Here is a 25,123-nt window from a genome sequence, read left to right on the forward strand (position 1 = left end):
ACAAAATAATTTGTTAGGTGATGAGCTTGAAATGTGGTGCCCAGAACTGGACACAATACTCCAACTGAGGCCTAACTAGTGTAGAGCAGAGCAGAAGAATGATTTCTCGTGTCTTGTTCACAACACACCTGTTAATGCATCCCAGAATCATGTTTGGTTTTTTTTCAACAGCATCACCCTGTTGACTCATATTTAGCTTGTGGTCCACTACAACCCCTAGATGCCTTTCTGCTGTACTCATTCCTAGACCCTCACTGCCCATTCTGTATGTGTGAACCTGATTGTTCCTTCCTAATCTCTCTTTATGGGGCCGTGTGCCTTACCGAACTCCCAGCTTGCAATGCAAGCAGTCCCTCTCATCCTCCGAAAACTAATAAACTGCCGCAGGCTCTGTAAACAGGCGTCTAGCTCCGAGCCCATGTGACATGTAGACAGGCTCAAGTGAATTCGTTCACCAAGTACTTAAGGGCTGGCCCGTCTGTCAGCATGTTCAGCTCTGAGGGGTCACAGGCTAATGCTGTGGTGCTGGAGATGGATGAGGTCCTGTCAGAGGATGGCAACGGGAGGTCACTGCTCGAGCAGCCGAGTCTCTGAGTGCCCCTGGGTGAGATAAGTGTTCTCTGCTCAATCCACATTACCCTCCGTGATGCTCCTGTTACAACCCCCTCCCCCCACAAAGCCAGCATGGTCTGTGCTGCCTCTGGGGAATGGGTGTCCTCTTCCCTGTTCAGCAGGTTTGGCGTGGGGGGTGAAATATTCTGTCCCCCTCCTGCACAACAAGGGCCCAGTTGTGTGCCATGCAGTAGAGTTCGGCAGTGAGGGCATTGGCGTTAGCTGGGACATGGTTAGTGGCCGTGTTCCCTGTAAGCTGAGAGCTTGGAGTGGCCATCCAGGAGCGGTTCAGGGGACCTCCAGCTGATTAGCAGAGTGCTCCTGGCTGGCAGCATGTGTTTCTACAGGTGGGGCACATCTGCACCTGCCTTGGTGCATGTTACAAAATTTATTCTGCTCCTGGATGGAGAAAAAGAGGGAATCCTGGTTTGTGGCTAAACGAATTGGAAATCTCCTGGTCAAAAAACCCATACAAAACACAGATCCAGCTTGTACATTCCCAAGCTGCCCCCATGGCCCGAGCGCTAATCCTGCCCCCACACCAATATCAAGAGCCTGAGAGCAGCTAAGCTCCACCAGTTCCTCTGGGAGTTAGTGGGAGCTGGGGGTGCTCAGCACACGCAGGAAGAGGATGTCTGCACCCACTGTGCTCTGTCAGAGCAGAGAAGCACAGAGCTGGTGGTGGCTGGGTTCAGACTGATGTGACCAACAGCTCCTCCCCTGTCCTTGAGCAGCAGGTGCTCCGACCCCCCAGCCAGTCAGCATGGGGACATGCTCTTGTCTAAAGCACCGTAGGGTGGCACGTGGCAGAAGCAATTCCAAAGGGCGGCTGTGATTCCACCTGCTGCAGAGCCAGCTCCAGCTCCCTGCACAACAGTCATCTTCAGCAGAAGCCTGTACCCAATGAGCACCCCCCCAAAATGCAGTTAGCCTGTCCCGATGCCATGGGTGGGGGAAGCCCCTGTGACCAGCCAGCAGTTTTCCTGCTAGTATTTTCCACCCATAGATGCAATAAATTTTACGTGCACCAAGGCATGAGTGGGTGTGCAACTCCAGTGGAAACCTATACTCCTGGCTGCGGGCAGCTGTAGGTGCACTGCTTATCAGCTGGGTGGCACCCGAATCTCTCCTGGGCGGCCTTCCAAGTGATCAGATTGCAGGGAACACAGCCAGCCCATGCCCCGAATGCTGCCATTCGCATGCCTGCCTGCGCCCCTGCAGCACGCTGAGCCCTTTCAATCTCCAGCAAGGTGGCTCGGCGCTGCGTACCATGTATGACAGGTGTCACTCACACTCTCTGGGCTCTGTCCTGTAAATGGCTCTTATGCACGCCAGCCAGGAGCGGTGCCTTTAGCACAGAGGGGGCGGGTTGGCCGTAGCCATTCGCTGTGTTCCTGTGGCGCGGGTCCCAGGCTGTGCTGTGGGATGCATCCCACAAGCTGCCTGGACAGCGGGATGCGAGAAACCCCCAGCGGGTCTTTCCCACAATAAGCTGTTTAGACAAACATCGGCCAGTATCCAGCTCGTAGGGCTTTTCCTGCACCACCTGCTGAAAGGGCTCGGCCCTTTCCAGAAGCGGCACTTGTGTTCACAAAGGGCCTTTAAACTGTGTTTGTGAAATAAGAAAAAAAAAATCCCCCAATAAATAAAAATAATCCTGCAACCTTTGCACATAACAGAAAAACCCCCTTAAAGCTCAGGTAATCCCAGCAAATTAATGCCCCTGGACATAACAGAGAGCTGGCTTTTGGTGGCTAGTCCCTTCAGTGCCCTAGCGGCTGTTGGAGAAGAGGGCTGGGTTAGATTACAAAACCAATGAGTGTGGATAAAGAACTGCCTGGTGCTTTCGTTGTGTCAGTGGTGTCATGGTGCAGCTAATGGGCCCATTCCTGCTCACACTGAAGCCAAATGGGCAAGTTCAGGACAGGTTTCCTGTGTGAGAAACTTGGCTCTAGGGTGTGCCTAGGAAAAGGTGGTGCAGACAGAGCCCCCGGGCAAGAATCCTCATGGTGAGCCCAGTAGCAGCTGGTCACAGACAAGGCAAATGGGTCACAGAAAGCGGGGGTGTAGCTGGAGAAGCCACTGCTGAAGCTTCCTTCAGGCACAGCCTCCAGCTTCAAGGGAAACCTCAGCTGAGGTGTCTGGCTGGCCAGGCTCTACCGCTTTGCCTTTAATTAAATGGCACTGCAAGGTTATGTCTGCATGCGCAAAGGACACGGGTGGGAATTAAGCCCTTAGATTCCTGAACACCCCCTCCACCCCCAGGAGCACAGAAGTATATTGTCCATTTAATAGATGCCTATAAATCAGTGCAAAACATTTATAAAATAATTGAAGGTAATGGGAACCATTTGTTTAAATAGCAGCATGTTCATGCCCCAGAGGCGCAATAAAAGTTAGATTAATTGATAGGATTTTTCTATCTCACTGTGAAAAAAAACCTGACACACATTCTAGACACCCACCATTTGGGAAAGCTGCAAATTCATTAGGCACCCAGTTACTATCCAAATAGGCCCATCCATACAAAGAGGCACATTCATGTGACCCCCAAAGGCTTTAGGGATGGGAACTATTTACTTAAACTGTGAAGTGAACTACCCCGTGTGAGAGCCTGACCCAGACGGGATTTTTCTTCTCGTGGTATTTGCTGTGCCATTGTTATTTTATTTCCATTGTGATAAAAGGAAGAAAACATTACCAAAGGCTCATGTCTAAGCCTGGGGTACAGATTCCTCCTCCCCTCCCCATCCACCAGCCATTTGTGCCTATGAGAACATAACTTTGAAGTCATAAGGGCTCTAGATATCAGGAAGGCGAATGCTGAACATGGCTGTCCAACAGACTGAGGCAGGGCAGCTGTGATGGGCTGACCCGACACTTGTGAGCACTGTAGCTACGTCTACACTAGAGAGTTTTGGAGACAAAACTTGCGCAGTGTCCACACTAAAAATGTGTTCTGGTGCCAGTAAATCGCCAGACCGTGGCACTCTTGCTGACAGCCTTTCTCAATGGACTCTGTCAACAAAAAAAAGCAGTGTGGCTGCGCCGGGGGGAGGGCTCTGTCAACAGCCAGGCCTTCTGGGTCACTAGGCAGCCCTGTCTGCTGGGCTTCCAGCTGGCCGTTCTCTCACAAGAGCGGCTGGGTGGGCTGGCTGCTTGCTGTCGACAGAGCAGAATGCTGGTCTGAGCCGCTGTTACGGGTGGCTGCAATCTGGCAACAGAAGTTTTGTCAGATGATCTCTTCTGACAGTAACTCCTGCCAGCGAGGGAGCCGTGTTAGTCTGTATCTTTGAGAACAACAAGAAGTCCTGTGGCACCTTATAGACTAACAGATATTTTGGAGCATGAGCTTTCACGGGCAAAGTCCACAAAAGCTCATGCTCCAAAATATCTGTTAATCTATAAGGTGCCACAGGCCTTCTTCTTGTTCCTGTTGCCAGATCACTCTAGTGTAGACATAGCCTGTGTGTTTGAAATCCAGCTCAGCGTTTTGTGACTCACCTATAATAACCCTTTCCTGTTCCCTTTAATTTTTTCCATGCATGTGTAGAATAAATTTTATGTGTGCTGAGCCATATGTACCACTCAGAAACACATGCTGCTGGCTGTGGTTGCTGTGGTGGCTCTGCAAACCAGCTGGGCAGCACCCCATTCTCTCCTGGACAGCCACCCAAGCACGCAGCTTACAGGGAATGCAGCTCCGCTCATGAGTTACCCATGATCCAGCAACTCTCTGCCTGCACCCAGCTCTCCAGAATCACATGCCTAAGTTTTAACCCCCAGATCCTACCTCCGTTGTACCTACCGCAGTGAGAGCAGGACAGGGAGCCGGTGCATGGGAAGGAGCTTTCTAAGCACCAATGACAGCCCATAGTCTTGCTCAACCCTCATCCTCCAGCAAACCTGCCGTGTTCAGAACACAACAGGTTAAAATGAGGGCAGGACCACTGCAACTGATCAAATAATGGTCGATTTTCCTCAGCTCTGGAGGCAATTGTCAGGCCTGTTTTTAAAGCCACTCTTGTAGGCAGCCTGGCTATGCTTTTCTGCTTTAGAGGAATTCCTCTGGAACAATAATAGTGACATTGTTCTGCACTTTGCTGGCGGTTTTATAGGGCTGGCTTTGGAGAAAGGTGACCATGGAAGACTTTTGGCCACATGTGTTTACATAAGGAAATGCATGTGGGTTCTGGGGTGGCGCCTGGTGTCAGGAGCCGCTCTCTGTACTCCTGACCCTTACAGAGCTGCTTTCTTGCTTCTGGGTACGTTTACTGCACTCCAGATGTGCGCTGGCTCCAGCATGGCTGCTGAGCGTCAGGGATCTGGCATCCCCCGGCTCATCAGTCCGTGGGGTAGAATGCCATGGTGGTTGTTTTAAAAGCTGTAATGCGTCTTGGTAACACATCATGATTTATTCAGGCCTTGTTTGACAGAGTGGCTTTATCAAAAGCTCATGTGCAGGGCTTTCCAGAGAGGAGAGGAGAGGAGAGGAGAGGAGAGGAAAGGAAAGGAAAGGAAAGCTCCCTCTGTGTTAGGACTTGAATTGTGCCATCTGCTTCAGCAAAGTTTGAACAGGTTCTTGCCAAGACCCCAAAACTCCCCCCCCGCCCAGAATCTCTTGGGCTGGCTTTTCAGGTGTGATAGGTACGACCAATGCATTAGCTCACTCAGCATGCACAGTACTGTTCTCAGGCCTTCATGCACAGTACTGTTCTCAGGCCTTCATGCGCAGTACTGTTCTCAGAGGCAAAGTCCCAGAGATGTTTTGCATTATTGCACAACTGTTGTGCTTCTTCCCAAAGATGGCTGCATTTCCAGAGTCCCGTGTACCAGCTGCATTAAGTTGGACAAGTCCCTAACAGGAATATACCATTATTAATCAAGCATATGTATGAATAGCAATCATGGCCTAAGAACATTAGTAGTTTGCTCTTCTAGCTAAGTGAAGGACTTAGTACATTTAAATATGTCTTTGTTCCATGGCCAAGTGCTGAACTTTTTTGCAAATCTGGCCCTAGCGCTTGTTACACTGAGCGATACCGTTAGCGTCAGGGCAGGCTTGTGAGCCTAACGCCTGATGGAGAAGTATTTGCAGGATTGGATCAGTACATAAGAGTCTGAGCTACTAGGTTTAAAGATGGGTGGCAAACTTCTAATTCCAGAATCACTCCTCAGCTGTTGTGGTTTCATATGTTGGATTCCAGCATTACCTGGAAAGATTAAATAAGAGGAGCAGAAAGAATTTAAAAAAATAGGGCCTAATCAGAGCCAAGAGAGGGGCAAAGTGCAAAGCAAGGGGAGCCAGAGAAAACTGGTGATAGGGGAAGCACACAGGAAGAGAAGGATAGCACACGCGACCAGATCTCTGCTTGCAGGCTGGTGCGTGACTACCTGAGGTTTGGTTTGGTTTTGATTAAAAAGTCAAACAACATGCAAAAAAACAAATGATCGGAAGCTGGGACTAGTTTTGAGCCCGCCCCCACCAAAATAGTCTGAAAGGAGCAAACTTCTGAGTGCCCTGAGTTTGCCTGTCCCTAGTGCAAGCTGATGGTGCTCAGAGCAACTGAGTTTTTCCTTAAACAATAACTATTGGCTGTTGAGCAGGGTGGACGATGCCATCTCCAGAAGGGTTGTTTTAAGCTCCTTAATATCATGGCTAGTATATAAACAACTAGCGTTAGTCTGACCAGCTGAGATGGGTATGAGCTGCCAAGCTACACCCGCCTAGATGCTCAAAAATATACCAGTGCAGACTGTTCAACAAGGGTCATTTTCTGTTTCACCTCAGTCTCATTTTTATGCTCCTTTTACGTTATGAACAACTTGCACCTCTTTGACCCTGGGCCTCAGTATGGCCCTTTTGCACTGTGCTGGTTGTGACACAGCCCTGAGGGTGCTCTAATTGTGCGACCTTCAGCATTGTAGAGCACAAAGATATCAGACAGTCATCTCTCCTTCACCATCTCGTCCCAAGCTCTTGCTTCAAGCACTGCCCAGTCAGGCCCAGGGACGCGACGGCCAAGACTGATCTGAATTCATCTGCTTCAAGGTCTGGTTCTGTAATCCTGGCATGGGCAGTGTTCCCTATAGGATGAGTGGTTGGGTGCCCCCCCCGCCCCCCCCCCCACGTCAATGCCACACAAAAGATTAGCAGAGTGCCCACAGCCGGCAGCATGTGTTCCTCCTGGGGGTGCACATACGCACATGCCTCAGTGCGCATAAAATTTAATCTGCTCATTGATGGAAAGTATGAGCGGGACCACTGGCTCTGAGTGAATTTTGGAAACTTGGACTAAATGGCCTCTGCAGGGAGCAGGGAAGCCCACTCGTGAAATTATCTTTAGCTGCTTATACTGCCCTATTTAGGGGATCCTAGTCACTGGAGCTCCCTGTTTCTTGTGATGCTATGCACAGAAACCAGACATGAAGCTTACTTCAGAATTGCATGGGGCACCCACTGGCCACTCTGCCCTGCTCCTCAAGCCCTCCCCCCACCCCCCGGCACCTTTCGTTCCCCCAGTCACATAGGGCTGCAGTGATGTAGAAGATTAGTGGTAGCCACTGCCAGGGAGGCATTACTCCACCTGTGTCTTATCAAAAATGAGGCTGTTTGCCAGGTCCCTAAGGCTTCAAAGCACACACTATTAGTCTGTCTATGCTGAGGTACAGAGAAATTAAATGATTTGCCTGAGGCCACTTAAAAAGTCTGTAGCAGAGGTGGGAACAGGCCTCTGATCAACAAGGGCCCCATTGAGTATCTTAATCACAAGCCCAGCCTCCCTATATGATGCAGCCAGCAGCTTCCCTATTGTCTCCAGGGTTGAGGGCTACTGCAGCTGGGGTGAGAGAATCAGAGAGGCCTCAGAGCCTGAAGCAGCCAGATGAGATGTGAACGAACTATTTGGGAAAGAGAAATGCAGGTTGAAGCATGAGATAGGCGATTCTCATGCAGCCAAATCAAGCCGAGCATTTGGGGCTGATCGTGTTTCCTTAGGGGTTAATGTTCACACTCGCATTGATGGTGCCATTTGGACTGGGGCTGCTCTCCCTCATGGGAGGGCCAGGACAGAGTGAGTGACAGGAGAACCAGGCTCCTGGTGTTAACACATGAAGAGTTTAGGGCCACAGTTCTGTCCCCATTTTTGCTGGCCTAAATCAGGCGTAAGTCCATCAATTTCAGTGGAGTTACTCCAGATTCACACTGGCATAACTGGTCTCTTCATTTTGACTCAAGAAAAACGCTCATTTGCTTCAGGGGGAGCCTTGCCTGTGCCAGAGCTGCACCAGTTGGCTCTTGTTCTAAAGGTTCTGCTCCTTTCTGTGCCTGCTTTAAGGCCAGGTCAATACAGGTCTGCAACTCCAATGGCAGGTACAGAACCTGTGATGGCCAAGCCCTACCTGTTACCGCCTGAGCAGGAGGCTTCCCTCCCCCTGCCCTTCCGGTCTCTAATCCTTTCCTTATTGCTGCCTCTCCAGGATATTGCTGCACCTCACACACAGCCAGGTGGAGGGGAAGGGGGTTCGCTGGTTGCCCACCTGCATGTATTTAACACTCCATTCAGCATCAGAGCCCAAGCTGAACAGGATATTCCAGCCTCCGTGACGCTGGGAACGTGATGCTAACAGGAAACAGATGGGAGAGGGAGAAACGCTATTTTAATGAAATAAGAGGCTTTGCTAATTGCATCCCTCGAGCAGTCGACAGAGGAACTGCGGCACCGATGGGAGGCCTGGCAAGTGGGCCTGGCTCTCTCCCGCCGCCAGCCTTACGGTGGGCGAGCTCCCAGAGACCTCTACGCTGCAACAAATACCCAGCGGCTCCAGCTGGTGGGGCTGGGTCAGCTGACGCAGGATCCTGGGGCTGTGAGGCTACAAATTGCAGTGTCAATGGCTGGGCTCAGGCTGTAGCCCAGGCCCAGGGTCTCAGAGTCCAGCCTCCAGCACAAGCCTGAAGAGCTATACTGCCATCTTAGAACCCCACACCCGGCGCTCCAGGCAGCTGGCCCTGGCCAAGCATGGCCGTGCGGCAGGTTTTCATTGCAGTGCTACTGCAATGCATCCAGAGCCTCTAACCCGAGTCATGCAAGGGGCACCATGTAGCTCAGTGAGTCTGGCTTGAGCACTGGTCAGGGTATCAAGAGCCCTGTCTTCTGCCCCAGCTTTGTTTCTGTTCTACATTGGAGCCTTTGCCTCAGTTTTCTCAGGTGTGAACTAATAATCACCTTTCCTGACAACTTGTCATCAGCGTTTCTTTCCTTGCCTGATTTTTCATCCAGGAATTTATTTGCTCTGAATGATACCGGCTCAGTTCCCTCGTACAGCTGAGCTCGATGAGGAGGCTGTGGTGGAGCAGGAGACAGTTCCCTGAGCCTTGGTGGGCCTGGCCCTGCCATGAGTTAGAGCACTGTTGGGGTTGCTCTAATTTATGCTAATGAAAGATCAGAACAGCAGAGTGTAGTGGGGTGGAGCTCTGCCAGTGCCTCTCCAGTTCCCTGTGCTGGAGAACACAGGGCAGTCGGCACAGAAATTGGCTGTTCTTGCTTTATGACCGCTGGGTGTTTCCCTCCAACAGAGAACCAGAGCATAATGGATAGTCTGGCACAGTATTACCCTGTTTGCAAAGAGGAGACCAGAAGCTGATCATTGTTCTCAGCGTGTACAAAGCACAGGAGCAGGCAAGGAGCCTACGACCCAAAACAATGAAATAATGCAATCTAAACTACATGGCCTGATCTGGGAAAGGAATGGGAGTTCCAGGTGCCAAGTGCCTGCCTGACTAGGCTCATACATATATACACACTAAGTGATCAGAAGCTGAGACTCCAGCAAACAAGGTGTATTGAGTATTCCTTAGGCAATGCTGTTCCTCTGACTAGCAGCCCTGGGCTCAGAGCAGGTTTCACTGGCAGCTTGGTAGGGAAAGAACATCTCAGTGCAGGGGTTGCATGGATCGTAGGCCTGGCTAACACACCCCTGCCTCCCTATGCAACCACCAAGCACCGCGAAAGGCGCAATAATTATTGCCAGCAAGCGAGGGCTTGTGCTCTGTGGGCATCCACAGAGCAGGACTGGCCAAGTGGCTGCAGGAGAGGAGCAAGCAAACGCTGCATTTCAATGCTGACGATTGCTCAATGCTAGGGCCCTCCGTGCTTAACACCTAGGTGGGATGACCTTGTTTCCTGATAAGAGTCTCCCTTCCAGAGGAAAAGATGGGCATTTAAGTTTCATTGATAAGCCTATCAAATAGTTAAGTGCATTATCGGTCTCTGTAGCTGAGATATTGGAAGAGGCTCTCTAGTGAGTCAGGGACTCCAAAGTCTTTTCTTCTGCACACCTTATCTTATCTAGCACAGAACACAATTTGTGGCTAGGAAACACGGCCAGTTCACTTAGCTCAAGTAATGGCTTGAGCAACAGCCCTGCAAGACTGGAGGTGCTGTTCAGTGCCCTTGCAGAGACAGAAATGAGAGAGGAGAGCTACAGTGAGATCCACCTCCCACACACATACACACTGCGGTTCCCCAGTTAACGCTATCTCCTCCGGTGATGTCCACAGGCCGGTTGCTGTGGATGCTGCTCCATTGCCAGGCAGACCTGGGGAGTTGCTTCTAGCAGGTTTTGCTTTTCATACCTCACCAGCCATTCAGCCTCAGGGCACAAGGAAGGGAAAATACTGGCAGAAGGTGGTGACAATTCCATGCTGCTTCTCATGCCAAGAGCCCTTCTCCCAGCGCTGTACTGGTTGCATGTAGCTGGTTTCGATACAAAAGTAAGTTAAAGGGAGCGACTCCACTCTTCAATCAAGTCGAGCGGCTATACGGAGGGGTCGTTCTCCCAATCCATTGAAAAAAAGCCACCTTACAAACTCATGGGTGCCAACCTTCTAGCGACAAGCAAAGCTAAGAGTTCTCGGAGTACTGTGTGACTGAGGAGGGTGGGTGCAGTGCAGCCGTTGCTATGTAGGGCCCAGGAGGGTAGGGATGAGGTGGGTGAGGTAAGGCTGAGCAGTACCATACGAAGGTAGGGGACTCCCGGTCAGGGACCAGAGAACAGGAAGGTGACAAGACAGGATGCCAGTTGGGTGCACCCTGAGGAGTTGTGGGAAGAGACTGGAGGAGGAGCGGTAATTGATTGTTACCTGGGGGTGTTGGCCAGAATTTTCTGTACAGACCGTGTGAGTTACAAACCGTCAACCACATCACCCAAGTGAAGTCACTGCCTTGGTCTGTGAGGTTTTGGTACCTAAACAGGGATGAGTTAACAGGAACAAACAAGGCAAAGACAAACCCACAGTTCATTTAGCGCTTCCAGTGGAGCTCCCCTGCTGTGGATGGACCTCATTGGAAGCCCGCAGTAGTCACTGGGAATCTTTTCTTTGACTTCAGCGGGCATTGGACCAGGACTTGTTTACAGGCTGTACAGAAGACCCCTGAGGCCCCACTCCCAAGTAACAAAGTTAAGCCAAAGCATTCCATGCTCAAGGATTCTAACCTCTTCTTATCAGCAACAAACTGGGCAGGATGGAAACGAAACACACACTGTAAATCAAATAAAAAGTCTTGCCAGATTTTTGAAACGGCTGACGGTCTTGTCAAGAAAGACAGTGTCAGCAAGCATGCGTTAAGTATCAGGCAACAACAGCAACATGGATGAACGAGCAATATGAAGATGGAAGGCTTGCATGTTCCCGTTGTCGTCTAATTTCTCTCTGTCATGCGTAAATTCACTATTTCCTATCTAGCATGGAATTTGCTTCATGATAATCATTGGAAATAAATCAAAACCGCCTTGGAGCCTTTTTAAAACCAAGCATATTTCAGCAGGCAGCTGAAAATGTCTGTGCATGAAGGGAATCATTCAGGAATGTGTTACGTATGGGCCTTATAAATGCATATTTAAAGCAAATTCCTCAGGATCGCCAGAACGGGAAGAATCAAATCTGTGAAAATTCTTTGGCTTCTGCTTTCTGTGTGAGTAGATCCAAGGCCACTCACTCACCCCAGGGCTTTCTCAGGCTGGCCTATTCTGGGAGAAATGAAGACGAAACTGTTGATTTAATGCACTTAGACTCTGCGAAATCAAGACAGTCCCAGGAACTGATCAGCAATTTTCAGCTTAGTGTAATCAGTCTCTTAATTCTGGGTGGGAGAGCAAGGCAAGCCAGAATTGTCACTATAGACTGTGGCCCCCAAGTGACTGACATGGAGAAGACCAGGTGTGATGCACGGCAAGTCACAGCTCCTGTGCCCTCCCCTCTCAGTCACTGATTCACTGGGTGACCTTGGGCAAGTGACTTAACCTGCCTGGGCCTCACTTTCCCCGTCTGGCAACAGACATCATAACTCTGACCTGGAGCACAGGGAGAGAGGAGGGCTGGGAGGCTCAATTCATTAATGTCTGTAAAGTGCTTTGAATCCAGGAGGCAAAAAGGTAAAGCATTATTGTGGTTGTGGTTTTTGTTTCTTTTTGATTTCTGGGAAGTAATGGTTCAGAAGAGCAGCCATCCCTGGGAGGGACATTTGGAAGTGCACTGAATGTTGCACATTCACACAAGTCTTTTCCATTGCAGGACCTTGTTTGTTGGTTTGTTTGTGATGATGCCTAATTGCTGTAGCATCTAGGTTCTAGGAGGTTCACTCGTGGACTAAAACCCCCTTGTGCTAGATGCTGGACAAGCACAGACCAAAAAGACAGGCCGTGCATCGCCCAAGCCCCAATTTAAAATTTAAGTAAAAGTATGAAATCATCTTAGTCTTACTTATGTATCTAATCGGACGATTTTACTATTCAGTTAATCTTACTTACAAAATCTACAGCCGACTCTTCCTGTCTGTGAAATCCTCAGGCCTCCTCTCTGTTTCGTGCTTCCCATTTGAACTCAATGCAGACCAAGGCTCACATTTCCCAAGTCCGATGTTCTGCCTACCATACTACACCTGCTGCGCTGGGCTCAGTTTTGAACACTGTATAGCAGAGGACATAGAGAAGGCATGACAACAGTGCCCAGAAAAGCCATGGTGAGGCTGGTGATGGCTCTGTGTTCTGCCTGGGCAATGTTAAGAGATTTAACAAGAATGGCATGAGTCCTGGGGGCATGGGAGTACAAGCTCACCCATGGCGGGGCACAGCTGGTGCAGAATTTCTTGTATGGAGATATACCTATCTCATAGAGCGGGAAGGGACCTTCAGCGGTCATCAAGTCCAGATCCCTGCACTCACAGCAGGACCTAGCAGCATCCCTGACAGGTTTTTGGTGTTTTTTAAGAAAAGAATGCATTCCCCCAGGTCACTAAATGGCCCCTCTCAAGGACTGAGCTCACAACCCCAATGTTAGTAAGCCAATGAGCAACCTACTGAGTTGTTCCTCCTCCTGCCTGGTGTGTTAAGCAGGTGCCTTTCTCTCACCGTGCCCTGGTCGCTGGTTGGTATTTAGATGGATTTTAAGCTGACGGGTTAGAGCTCTAAAGCAGTGAGTCGGGTGGGGTTTGCCACAGTTCTCCCTTCCCATCCAGTGGGAGCTGCAAGAGGCTGTACCTGGAGATAGGTAGGTAAATAAAGCATCTGGTCACCCACCAGGGACGAATGCTGGTGAACCACATCATGGCTACTTATTGCCCACCACTGCATTAAATGGTCTGGTAGCATTCCCCGCCCCCCCTGCCCGTGACATTTTGCCTCAGCTGTGGTAGCCTAGGCAGTATAAGATAAAGAGGCTGGCTGGCAGGGCACTCTTGGGTAGGGCCTAGATCTTTGGAAAAAGTTCTTCTTTTCCGGATCCTCAATAGCCAGAGGCATTGGCCTTCCGGGCACACTGCAAGGTGCATCTTTCCTGTCTTGTTGCACAGGCGGGTGTTGGTTGTGGGGGGACAGCAGGGATTGTGTAAGGAGCTCCATTCATTTTTGTTGTATTTCCATTGTGTCTGGTTTATTGTATTCGATCGGGGGAGGAGGGGAGGGCCTGATGGTTTGGTTTATTTAGCCGTGCTCCTCAAAGATCCTCAAGGTTGCCTGGAGATTTGGGAGGGGAAGGGGCACACCTTCATTGCAGGGAGTGACCATTCAAACAACTGGCCACTGAAAAATAGACCCATAAAGGTGAGTGAGCCTATCTCAGACCTGAATCAACCCGCATGTTGCAAAGCAGGTAACTGCACCCACGGGCAGATGAGTTTGCCTGTGAAGGGAATCTGCTGCATACGCAAATGTGGCTCCATGCAGGCTGCAAGGATTCCATCATGTTCATCTCCACAGGAACCCTCTACCCTGACGTGGGTGAAACCCCTGAACATGTCTGCCCCGTCGTTCTTTACCATCCTCCCTGCCTCCTCAATTCCTCTCCCACTCCTCCCTCATCCATCCTGCCATATGGAGGTCAACCGGGGCAACGCATGGGGGCTGGATGCACAAGGGGTCATGTGCAGCCCCTCCAGCACCTCGCTCCCCCAGCCCCACCATCCAGTGCTGCTCTGCCCTTCTTCCAGGGAGGGTGGGGATGATCTTGCATGCCCCTTCTCCGGAGTGGTGCAGCCTGAGAGCATCACAAGCAGCTTGCGGGTGGGAAGGGCCTGCCCCTGCGCTCCCTGGAAAAAGTGGGTGGGGGGGGCAGGAAGGGGCGGGGCTTGGGGCAGAGGGGAGTTTGGCGGGGCACACGGCTGGTGCCCCCAGAGTGCTTTCACTGGTCATCACTGAGCTTGGCTGTCTCCAGGGCAACAGCTTGTATTGAATTGGGTTTGAGATGTGCTGGGGTAACCAATAACCCCATTCGTATCTGAGCTGAACGAGCTGTCAAAATTTCTGTCCTTTGGCCAGTGCAGAGAATAATGGTTGTTTCTGAGGGCAGCCAGGAGACCAAGCAGACACGAGGACAGTTTCATTCTAAATGTGCAATTTCTATTGTGTGCGAGGCAACATCGCTGCTACGGGACCATCTTGTACTGTATTCCTGCACAGGAACTGGCACAGGGAGGCCCCACCTTCTCTGAGCCTCTGAGAGCCACCACTATATCCTGTGGTGGGGCAGGAAGCATCAAGTCTATTGCAGTTCTCCTCAGAGAACTAAGCTCTCAGGGCTTCCATGGGTTTAGGATGAACCATTCTTCTAGGATTGGGAGGAACCGCCATCCAGGCAAGGATGAAGTGCACACACCATGAGTGAGAGCATGTTGACTGGCCCATATCTTCCTCAGGTGTTTCAGAGATGGCTTTCATTTATGGTGCAGCTCAGAAAGGATGAGGGATTCTGTTTGGTTTGGGTAAGTACCCCAATATTTGTGTAATTATCCCAGCTCCCCAACCTTTCCAAGGCTACCAAAGTAGGCTGGAAATCTCAAAAAAATATCAAGAAGTCCTGTGGCACCATATAGATGAACAGATGTGTGTCATGCATCTGATGAAGCGGGTCTTTGCCCACGAAAGCTGATGCTCCAAAATATCTGTTTGTCTATACGGTGCCACAGGACTTCTCGTTGTTTGTGAAGATACAGACTAACTTGGCTGCCTCTGATACTTCTCACAAAAACTAAGGGTTTCTCGTTATGTCGTACAACATACTGATTCACATCATGCACAACCAGCCTGTGGAATTCATTGCCATGGGATGTGGTGAGGCCAAAAGTATAACGAGGCTTGACAAAGAGTTAGAATAAGTTCAGGGACACAACCCCTCTGGATATCGCTAAGCCTCAGCGTGCCAGACTTTTGGCCTGGCCGACAGGTTCTGGATCACTCAACATTCCGCTGCTCTGTTCATTCCTTCTGAAGCATTTGGCCCCCGCCACTATCGGAAGACAGGATGCTTGGCTAGATGGATCATTGGGCTGAGCCCCTCAAGCTGTTCTTATATTATCTCATCCAGACCTAGGAGACTCAAAACCCCAAGACAATGAAAAGAAACAGGGTTAAAAAAATATAGGCCAAGCTTTTAGACAATGAGACAGAGGCAGTACTGGGGGCTCTGTCAGTAATGAAATATTTATAATTAGTCTCCCCATACACACAAAGTTTGAGGTGAGGTTTGGGTGAAAGTTCTAGAGTGGTTCTAATATTGCATGGCAGCTGAGTTCCCCCTCCCAACCAACAATCTTCTGATTTTTTCCCAGGGATAGCAACTGGTCCTAGCTTGTATTATAATTTTTTATAGAGCTCTAACTGGTTTCTCTTAGTCTGTTATAAATGTGTACACGTCACCTCCTGCTTTCTGAAGCGGAGAAAAATCCTGCTCGTTTTCACAAAGGCCAGCGTTAACTTTAAAAAACAAACAAACAACCAAATAATAATAATAATACAAAAAAACTAACAGTGACTGTTGAGTTAAAAAAGTTCCTCTGAATTAGTTCTATCTGCCTTGTGATCCCTTTTTGATTGAATAGTTAATAGCAGCCAGGTGCGGCCAACAAGGGATTCTAACCCAAGCCTCTGGAAGCAGCATGGGAACAGAGCTTGGTAGAATATTCCAGGAGGATGGCTTAATGTGTGGGCTTCTGTGTCCAGCCTTCATTGTTTTTCTTTTGTCTAATAAAAGAAACAGCCTCTGGTTCTTCCACACACAGTGCTAAGCCTAGAGGAATGGGACGTGTAGCTTCACATGAACAATAGCTTATGTGCCTAAAGATAATAATGTTATTATGTAAAATAACTCTTTGCAGTGGGCTGAGGTTGCCAGTTCGAGCTAGGTTGTTCTGGGGTGTGGATGATGGATCCAGGAGGGGACTCTATATTCATTCATTCATTCCAGGCTAACTTGTAATTAATCAAGTAAGACTGTGTCTACACTACAAAAATAACTTCAAAGTTGCTTACTTCGAAATAAGCAACTTTGAAGTTGAGCATCTACACACACCCTACTTTGACGTTAAACTTCCAAGTGGGGCATTACTCCGTTCCCGGGCATGGAGTAAAGGACTTTGAAGTTGGGCTTCAAAGTTGACTTCAAAGTAAGGGAAAATGTGTGTAAACTCTCTGCTGGCTACTTCAAAGTAGTGCCTCACTTCGAAGTTAGTTCCTAGTATAGACGCACCTTAAGAGTTCTCACTACTGTCTGGAATGGAGTTGGGGTGACTGGCATTTCCTGCGGTGCCCTTCAAAGAGCACCTACCGTATTTATCAGTGGGGGGGCCGAGCTTTTGGGAATATGGGCTTCGAAAGAAGGGATCAGAGTGAGGGTGTGACACAAGGTAACATTTCCAGGTGCATAGCGCGGTGGTGAAACCCCTGGGGAGCCCCAGATCCATAGCAGTGTTTATATTTTCCAGTGTTCAGCTTCCCCGTGTGCTGACTTTGCAGAGAATAGTTGCAAATGCGTCATTGCTGACCGTGTTAAAGAGTCCCCCACCACTGCTGGTGTCTAGGCAGTGCACGTCTGCAGAGAAACATCCCAGCTCTTCAGGGCATCCCTTCCAGAAAGCACTCAAACACATGCATGGGTTCCACTGAAGTCAATGGGATTTAAGTACATCATTGAGGGCTTTCCAGGGCACAGCAGTGCTATGCAATTGGTCAGGACAGTATCTCTGGTTTCCTAAATGACTCCTCGCTAGCTAAGCTGAGGAATGGCTTCTGTATGACTGCAAGTGTAAAAGCTGAGACTGGGCATGTGCTGCTTTACTCATGCCCCTCCCAGTGGCATTCCCTAGGGTAAGCCGTCAGTGTCTGTCTTAATGTCAGATCTATTGGTGCCAAGCTGATGGGGTAAATCCAGGCACTGGATCCCATCTGCTGTTCAGCAGCAAGGCAGGTGGCTGACTCCTCATCACACCAAAGCTGCTGGCAGGTTGGACCCTGCAGTCCAATGGTTCCCAAAGTGACTGGAGAATTAGGGTGGCTCAGTTTTTCACAGCCCAACAAGAGACACCTTCAAGAGGTCGGATTTTCAGAACAGGGTCATTCTGTGGATCAGGCTCTTATTTAATGAATGTTGAGATGAGCAGCTAAAAACTGAGGCAATCACTAGACCTTTTGGAAAACCTTAGTCGGGTACCACAGCTGGAATTACAGCCTCCACTCACACACAGCCATGGTAGAGGTGATGTTCCCAGTGGCTCACAGTGTAACAATGACTTGGGTCATTTGCTGGGGAGCGTAGTTGACCCATCTACTTACTGAGAAGAGGTGACCGCTCTCGGTCAGGGAAAATCCCTGGATCCTGCAAATGCTTGCAGACACATAGCTATGGTTATATGAGTAAGCCCATTGATTTAAATGGCGCGGCTCACATGGGTAAAGTTAGGCATATGAGTCTTCACAGGACTGGGGCCTATTCAGACATGGCACAAGTGGGGACTCGAGGCAACCAATAACACTAGCAAAAGGCCAGGGAGAAGGGTTCCACCACAACTCACACGCTCTCTTCCAGAGTTTCCAGACTGGCTCTGTGCAGCACGCCCAGAGTACAGCTTGCCAGGCCTTGCAGTGCAGAAATCCAAACTTTCCACTTTTGGAGACAAAAATGCGAAGTCTGAGGTTCTAAATTCCCCTGGATTTCTCAAGGAAACAGACACGGCAGGTTTCCTGGGTTTGACAGCTGGGGTGGAGCCTTTGCTTTCTTTGTGGTTTTGTGCATGTGCATAGATGTGTCTGGGGCAGAAGTGACGCTACTCACCTATTTTGCGACTATTTGTCACTCGCTCTCTCTCTCTCTCTCACACACACACACACATACACTCCCAGAAGTATGTGGCTCATACAAATTGACCCAAAGGGCCATTTACCTATATGTGTGATGGATCTGTGCATATAATCATGTGGATTATGTATGCAAACAAAGTGTGCAGTCGCTGCCCTGCCACATATGAAATATGCGAACACAAACAAAAGCACATTCAGTAATGAATAGTTTTCCCCCCTCCTTTTCGCTGCTTTTGTGCTAGTGGCGGCTTCCAGGCAATAACACAGAAGGAAATTCTCCTGTCACACAAACCACTGGCTAAACGGGCTGTCACCTGAGAGCGGCTGGCAGACCCTTGAAGAACATGCTTGTGGGATTGTGTGGAGTTTGTCAGAGCAGAGCTCCCGCCGGCCACTTGCAGGCTCCTTATATGGGACTCTTTGCCTGCAAGTTCCTTGTTATTGGTCACAGGAGGAAGGCTCTTTTCCATTCATCAACACAAAATAAATTGGACTTAAATATTAACTTGCAACATGGAGAGTAATTTATACAAATTACAGGGAAGGAACAGAGAGATGTTTACCCCAGGATTGTGTAATTGACAACTGGGGACGTAAACTTTGCAGTCAGTGTGTTTTAGGCATAAGGAGACTATTTTCTAAGGAAGAAATTTGTAGTCTGTAGAAAGACATTCATGTTAAGACTAAGAATGGGCAAATGTCCTGATTAACTGAGCACGGACCTTCTCCTGGAAAATAAAGCTCTATGAAGGCAAATTGTCAACACAGAGGTAGGGTGGGACTTTCAAAGGCACTTAAGGGCGCTGGATAGTAACGGAGAGAAATCCGTGTTAGTCTATATACTATCAACAGAAAAAAAGCAGTCCAGTAGCACTTTAAGAAAATAATTTATTAGGTGGTGAGCTTTCAATATTGAGTCTGTTCTGGTACGGCTCTGGTCTGAAGAAGTGGGTCTGTCCCACGAACGCTCACCTAGTAAATTATGTTGTTACTTTTTAAAGTGTTACTGGACTGCTTTTTTGTTTTAAGGGTGCTGGGTGCATATTGGAAGTCAATAGCGACTGGGGCCCCTATCTGCAAAGGTAGTCTGCTGCCTAGGAGGCAGGCACTTGAATGTCTAGATAGTTATGAATAGAGGTCCCTAATTCCCCTAGGTGCTTTTGCAAATCTCACCCACAGGGGCCTGGCTAACTCGCCTTGTGACTGTTTACCCATAGATATTTATTGTCCAGCCAGCAAATACAATGGGCCAGAGCGGCAATAGGCCCAAAACATGTGTGGGTCTTACATGCTCAGCACCTGAAACGCCCTCAGTTGTGGCAATAGAAAGCACCGGGGGCTAATAAGACACATTTACTTGTGAATTGATGTGCACAGTTGGGATAGTTGTTAGGCGAGGGCTTTTCATGCCCACTTGCAGGGCACTGTTTAGTTCAGGCCGTGTACCTTCACCCTAGGAGCTTGCATGAGTGAGCGACTCTCAGTGCCGTCAGACATCTAAAATGAGCAGCTGCACGCATAGACTCAAAGACCTGGAAGGGACCTCAAGCCGTCCCCTGGGCCAGTCCCTGGCACTGACAGTATGAATAGGTGTTGTGAAGGACTAAGTAGGGCTAAGTGGTATTATACCTGAGCAAGCATTTGGCTTGGTGTGCAACAGGGCATAATGCACTGAGTCTGAGTTACACCCCCAGGCATTTTATGACCTGTGGCCAACACGCTACCGCCTTTGTCTGAGGATTTGGCCCATCAGGTCACTCTCGCTCTGAAGCAAATGTGTAATAGCCCCGTCTATGAAGTGGTGTTCAGAGAAAACAGGGTTTCCAGGTAGCTGCTGAGACAAACTTCAACGTCTGTCCTGCTGCATGGGGCAGTCGGCTGGGACAGGCCAGTGGGTAGCTGGTATAGATCAGTGTCGCACCATTGACTATAATGGAACCAGGCTTCTGCACACCTTGATGTGTTTATAGCAGAGCAGGGAGGCCAATGAGACTTGCTGTAGATCAAGGACAGCCCAGAATAACCTCAACTGCCCAAACTCTAATCACCCGCACTGGGTCGTGTCACCCAGTCTATGAGTTACAAGGGAACTCTCACGACACGACAGACCTGCAGCCATTTGAACATGTCCTCTGTGCCCTGCGGCATTTGAATCATTGAGGCTGTACAGCATAAGGCCCTGCAATACTTGACAAGGCAGGATTGCGTGAGGTGTCAGACATCCCAGTTTTACAGGCACTACTTACTCTCCCAGCTACAGAGTTACAGCTCTGACTGGTATTAAGGAGCTAGTCTGTGTAGCCCCAAGGCACCAAATCTCAACTTCCACCCAGCTGGCAGGAGACGCTCCCTGGTTTTGTCTTTCCGAAGCACATGAGCCATCAGCTCAAAGTCTGGAACTGAGAAAACCAAGGGGGAGTCCTGCAGCACTTTAAGAGGCTAATGGATTTCTAAGGGCATACGTGTTTGTGGGTGAAACCACTTCCTCATGTGGACTGGAGTGGAAATACAGAGGCAGGTTAAGCGGGATGGGCCCAAATTTGGAGGGGAGGACAAAAATCTAAACATTTCTGTAAAACTCGGCAAATTCTGTAAACTCCAGAAGTGCAGAGAGCCGGGATTTACTCTTCGCTGATGAATACAATGGCTCAGCTCTCGCCCAGCTCAGGATGAGCTTATAGATTTTTAAAGCCGGAAGGAACCATCATGATCATCTAATCTGAGCCCCTGAGCATTGCATGCCACAGACCGTCACCCACAGACTCCTGAGATCGACCCCTTCACCTGACTGACGGGTGTCGGAGCAGCCCCTGGTGGCAATGGTGCTGACAGCTGCTGAGGGCCCTGGGGCAAGGTGGGAGGAGGGCCCGGCTTTGCACCCCAGAAGGGATGGGGCCAAGGGGGAAGGGATGGAGCTTAGGGCATTCATCCCTCAGTGCTGCCTGGACCACAGTGCTGGGGTCCCTTTCCCTACACCCCACCAGTGAGGCTGACAGTCACTGCAGGCCTGGAAGCAGGGTGGGAGGAGGGGTGGGACCAAGGGCAGAAGGGGAGGGGATTAGGGCAGTCAGTTCTGGTGCACTGCCGCACTCTCTCAGAGCCCCACGCGGGGCGGCCACGCAGCACTCTGCAGCATTTCAAAGGGGCCCAGAGCTTCAGCCACTGCTGCTGTTACTTTGGCAGTGGCTGGAGCTCTGGGCCCAGGGGCAGCTGCCCCCCATTGCCACCCCCTTCAGTTAGCCCGCCTGGTGGACAAGTGTCCATATCACAAAGCCACCCAAACTAATGGCACTTATGGGACACCCATGCCGGGCATCCCAGTGGCCAAGGGAAGGAGTGGAAGTGGCACCAAGACTGAGGAGTGTCCCCCTCTCAGTCCTGGAAACGTACACGGCCAACTTCATGCTCCTGGGTGGTCAATTTGGCACTACGTTCCTACAGAGTCAGTGGAAAAGCTGAAGACTGACAGTCACGGGAGGACTCAGAAGAGAAAAGCTTGAGATCCAGTCGCAGAATAAAGCCTGTTGGTCTAAAGCTCTGCAGTTGATCTGCCAAGTCAGCTCCTTTTCCAGGAAACAGCAGAAAATCTTCAAGCTAATGCAGCTGTGGGCAAGAAGGCTTCTTCCTCTCCAAGCATAACCCCAATGCCTCGGGTCTAACTGGACTCTTTAAGCTGCTGCAGTTCGCTAATGGTTCTCACAGAAAGGGAAGCTGAGGAGCGAATGGTCATTACCTTACAACCTACACTTGGCACAGGGAAATGACCGCACCCTCAATTTTGTGATGGAATCCCTTACGTTTGGCTGATTGCTCCTGCAAAAGTGGAACAAGTAGCTGAGTGTGAATAGATGGAAATCAGCCCCTCTTTAACTGCCCTCGTCTATCTAACAAGCAGCAGCAGTCTTTGGAAGGCAGAAAATCATGAACTGGTCTGGACTGTAGAACTTCATAGTTTAGCCTTGGACGAGAGAGAGATATATAGCGTCAGCTTTTCAAACTATTTGGGCATACAACTATACACCCACAAGACGTGCTCAGCTACAGACCCAGTTGGTCTGTAGTGTTGCCATTACTGCCGGTGCAAAATGGTCTGTTGTAAACCTGTATGGGTAACCACCCAATGTGTGAGCCTAAATATTTACATTTGCGTGTCTGTGTATTCAGTTTAGACGCGCAATCAAAGGTGCATTTGGCACACAATTCTGCCATAGCTAACACTTTTGACTAATCTGGCCCTTGGCAGTTTTGTGTCTCTGTTTCCCTCCCAAATTGTGCAGAATCCCCTCATTGTTGTGAGCAGTGCTGTGAGTATTCCCATGGCGCTTTAAGCAGGACCTGTGCTGGGTTAAGTCAGGCAGCCAAACAAAGAAAACAACAAGAAGTCCTGTGGAACCTTATAGACTAACAGATCTTCTGGAGCATCAGCTTTCGTGGGCAAAGACCCGCTTCATCAGACCTTTGCCCACGAAAGCTTATGTTACAAAATATCTGTTGGTCTATGGGCTGTGTCTACACTACTCCCCTTCTTCGAAGGAAGGATGGGAAGTAGGGTGCTGGGAGTTTACTAATGAAGTGCTGGAGTAAAGGGACTTGGACATTGCTCTGGCACATCGAAGTACCGGTGGCTGCGCTGCGGCTGGACGCGTGCTGGTACTTCAAAGTTTAAAGTTTAAAACTTCCAATTTGCTGCAGGGGGGAATTTGCTTAATGAAGTGCTACCTGTGCACGGCAGCACTTCATTAGTAAACTCCCAACACCCTAATTACCATCCTTCCTTCAAAGGAGGGTGGTAATGTAGACAAGTCCTATAAGGTGCCACAGGACTTCTTGTTGGTTTTGAAGATACAGACTAACATGGCTACCTCTCTGATACAAGCAAAGAAAGAAACCCAACACTTAAAGGAACCTGTGATTTCAGGAGTGTGCTTGAATTCTGAATCACACCTTGTTCTGGCAAGAACCCCCCACGCTGCACTTCGGAGTCTCCCCACTGCTGCCCCTGCTATCTGCCCCAGCAAATGTTCATTGTTTTCTGCAAACTAAAAAAAAAAGTTGGGGAATAGATGGAAAAGGAGATAGCGTCAGGCAGTCATGGCCTGTTCTCCACCTGTTGTTATTTTGGTCTGGCCCAATCAACCTGCTAGCCAGGCTGGAGCCAGAGACCATCTGGAAAAACTGCAGTGTTTATAAAACTGACATGGAGCGGCACCCCAGGGCCCTGACCTCCCACACAAATCTGGAAATGATTAAAATGGCCCTGGCTGCCTTCACTGCTGAGAACTCCATGCTGAGAACAGCCCACTGAGGACATTTGGAGTTCTCATTAGCAATGAGAAATGTAACCAATTCTCTGGTAGCCCCCCTCTCCCCCCTCCTTCTCCCACCCCCAGTTGTCTGTTTTCCTTAATCCCAAAGCAGAGTGCAACGCTCACGGAACAACGCACCCCAGCAAGAACTCCAAGGCTAAAAGCTTCCCATCGGAAATGTGATAAAGGCAGTCTGTGAAAGCGCTTTCCAAAGGGGGAGAGCCGTAGGTAGAGTAATGGGAAATGGTAGAGGGATCATGTTGAAAGCGGGCGCAGTTTGCTATACATGCAACATTTTGGCTGGTGCCAAATCACTGTTCCAGGAAGTGTGTGTGTGTGTGTGTGTGTGTGTGTGAGGAATATAGGCACATGAAGTATGACACGTGTGTAGTGTGCATGTAACAAGCTTAAATGATGCCAAATTGGTGCATGTACATCTATAATTACGAGGCTATGAGTAAGACTCTGTGAGCACGTGTGTGTGTGTGTATAACCCAGGGTGTGACATAACTGAATTTGCAAGTGTGTGAACATGCATATACATGTGCGCAGGTGGCGGTGGGTGTTTGGCAGCTGTGGTATTTCCTAAACAAACATAAAAATACTTCATATTTCAGTTGGTCTCTGTGTCCTGGTCCATACCTGACTCTCTCTGGGTAACAGGCACATTGCTAACTGACTAAAGTAGCCAAATTTCACACATAGCCATGTGTAAACCATGCTCAGCTGGGTGCTGAGCTGCAGGCACAGAAACTGCAAGTACATGAGCCAACGCTGCTACTCAGTCTGTGAAACCTCTGTCCCAAGGTCCAAGTGGAGAGTCCCTTCATTTAACAACACCCTCTTCCCTGCATCAAGTGGCAAGACTCGGTGACTAATGAGGAGCTTTGGAACAGAGCAGGGCAAGAACCACTTGATATTCAAATCGAGAGGAAAATGGGGCCGCACTCTCAGAAAACCATCATCCAGCATGGTCCTTCAAGCTGTCACATGGAACCCCAAGGGAAACGCAGAAGAAGAAGGCCTTGGACAACATTTAGAAGACCTACTGAGGTTGAAGGCCAACTGGGGTACTCGTGGGGCCAGCTAGAAGTTTTGTCCCGAGACAGAGTGAGTGGAGGAGACTTTTAGATGGCCTATGCTTCATCCAGAGTACAAGGGTTTAAGTCAAGTAAATCAAGTCCTCTCTCCCTTACAGCTGTGGTCACTATTTTGGGGTGCCTCAAATCTAGACCTATCCAGCTAGTGTCACTGTACTGTCATCTGTACACTGAAAGAACCAGATGACTGCCTGTTGCACCAGACAGCAGCTTCAATGGTCCTACACCTACATCAGCCCCATTATACAGATCCTCAATTTCTGTAGCAAACTAGAATTAAAAGGGACAAATCAGAGGTGCCCCGTAGGATTGGCGTCCTGAAAAACTGGCGGCACTGGCAGCAGGCTCCTGGGAGCTCTTTCTTTATTTATGTTCTGAAACAAATATGTTGGGGGAAGCCAAGTCACTGCTACCAGTTTGGCCCAGCATTTACCCCCTGCTCCCAAGGAAATGGAGAGACTTCGCTGGACTTAGACCTGG

This window comes from Carettochelys insculpta, chromosome 17 (genome assembly GCF_033958435.1).
Source record: "Carettochelys insculpta isolate YL-2023 chromosome 17, ASM3395843v1, whole genome shotgun sequence".
NCBI classification, from domain to species: Eukaryota; Metazoa; Chordata; order Testudines; family Carettochelyidae; genus Carettochelys; species Carettochelys insculpta.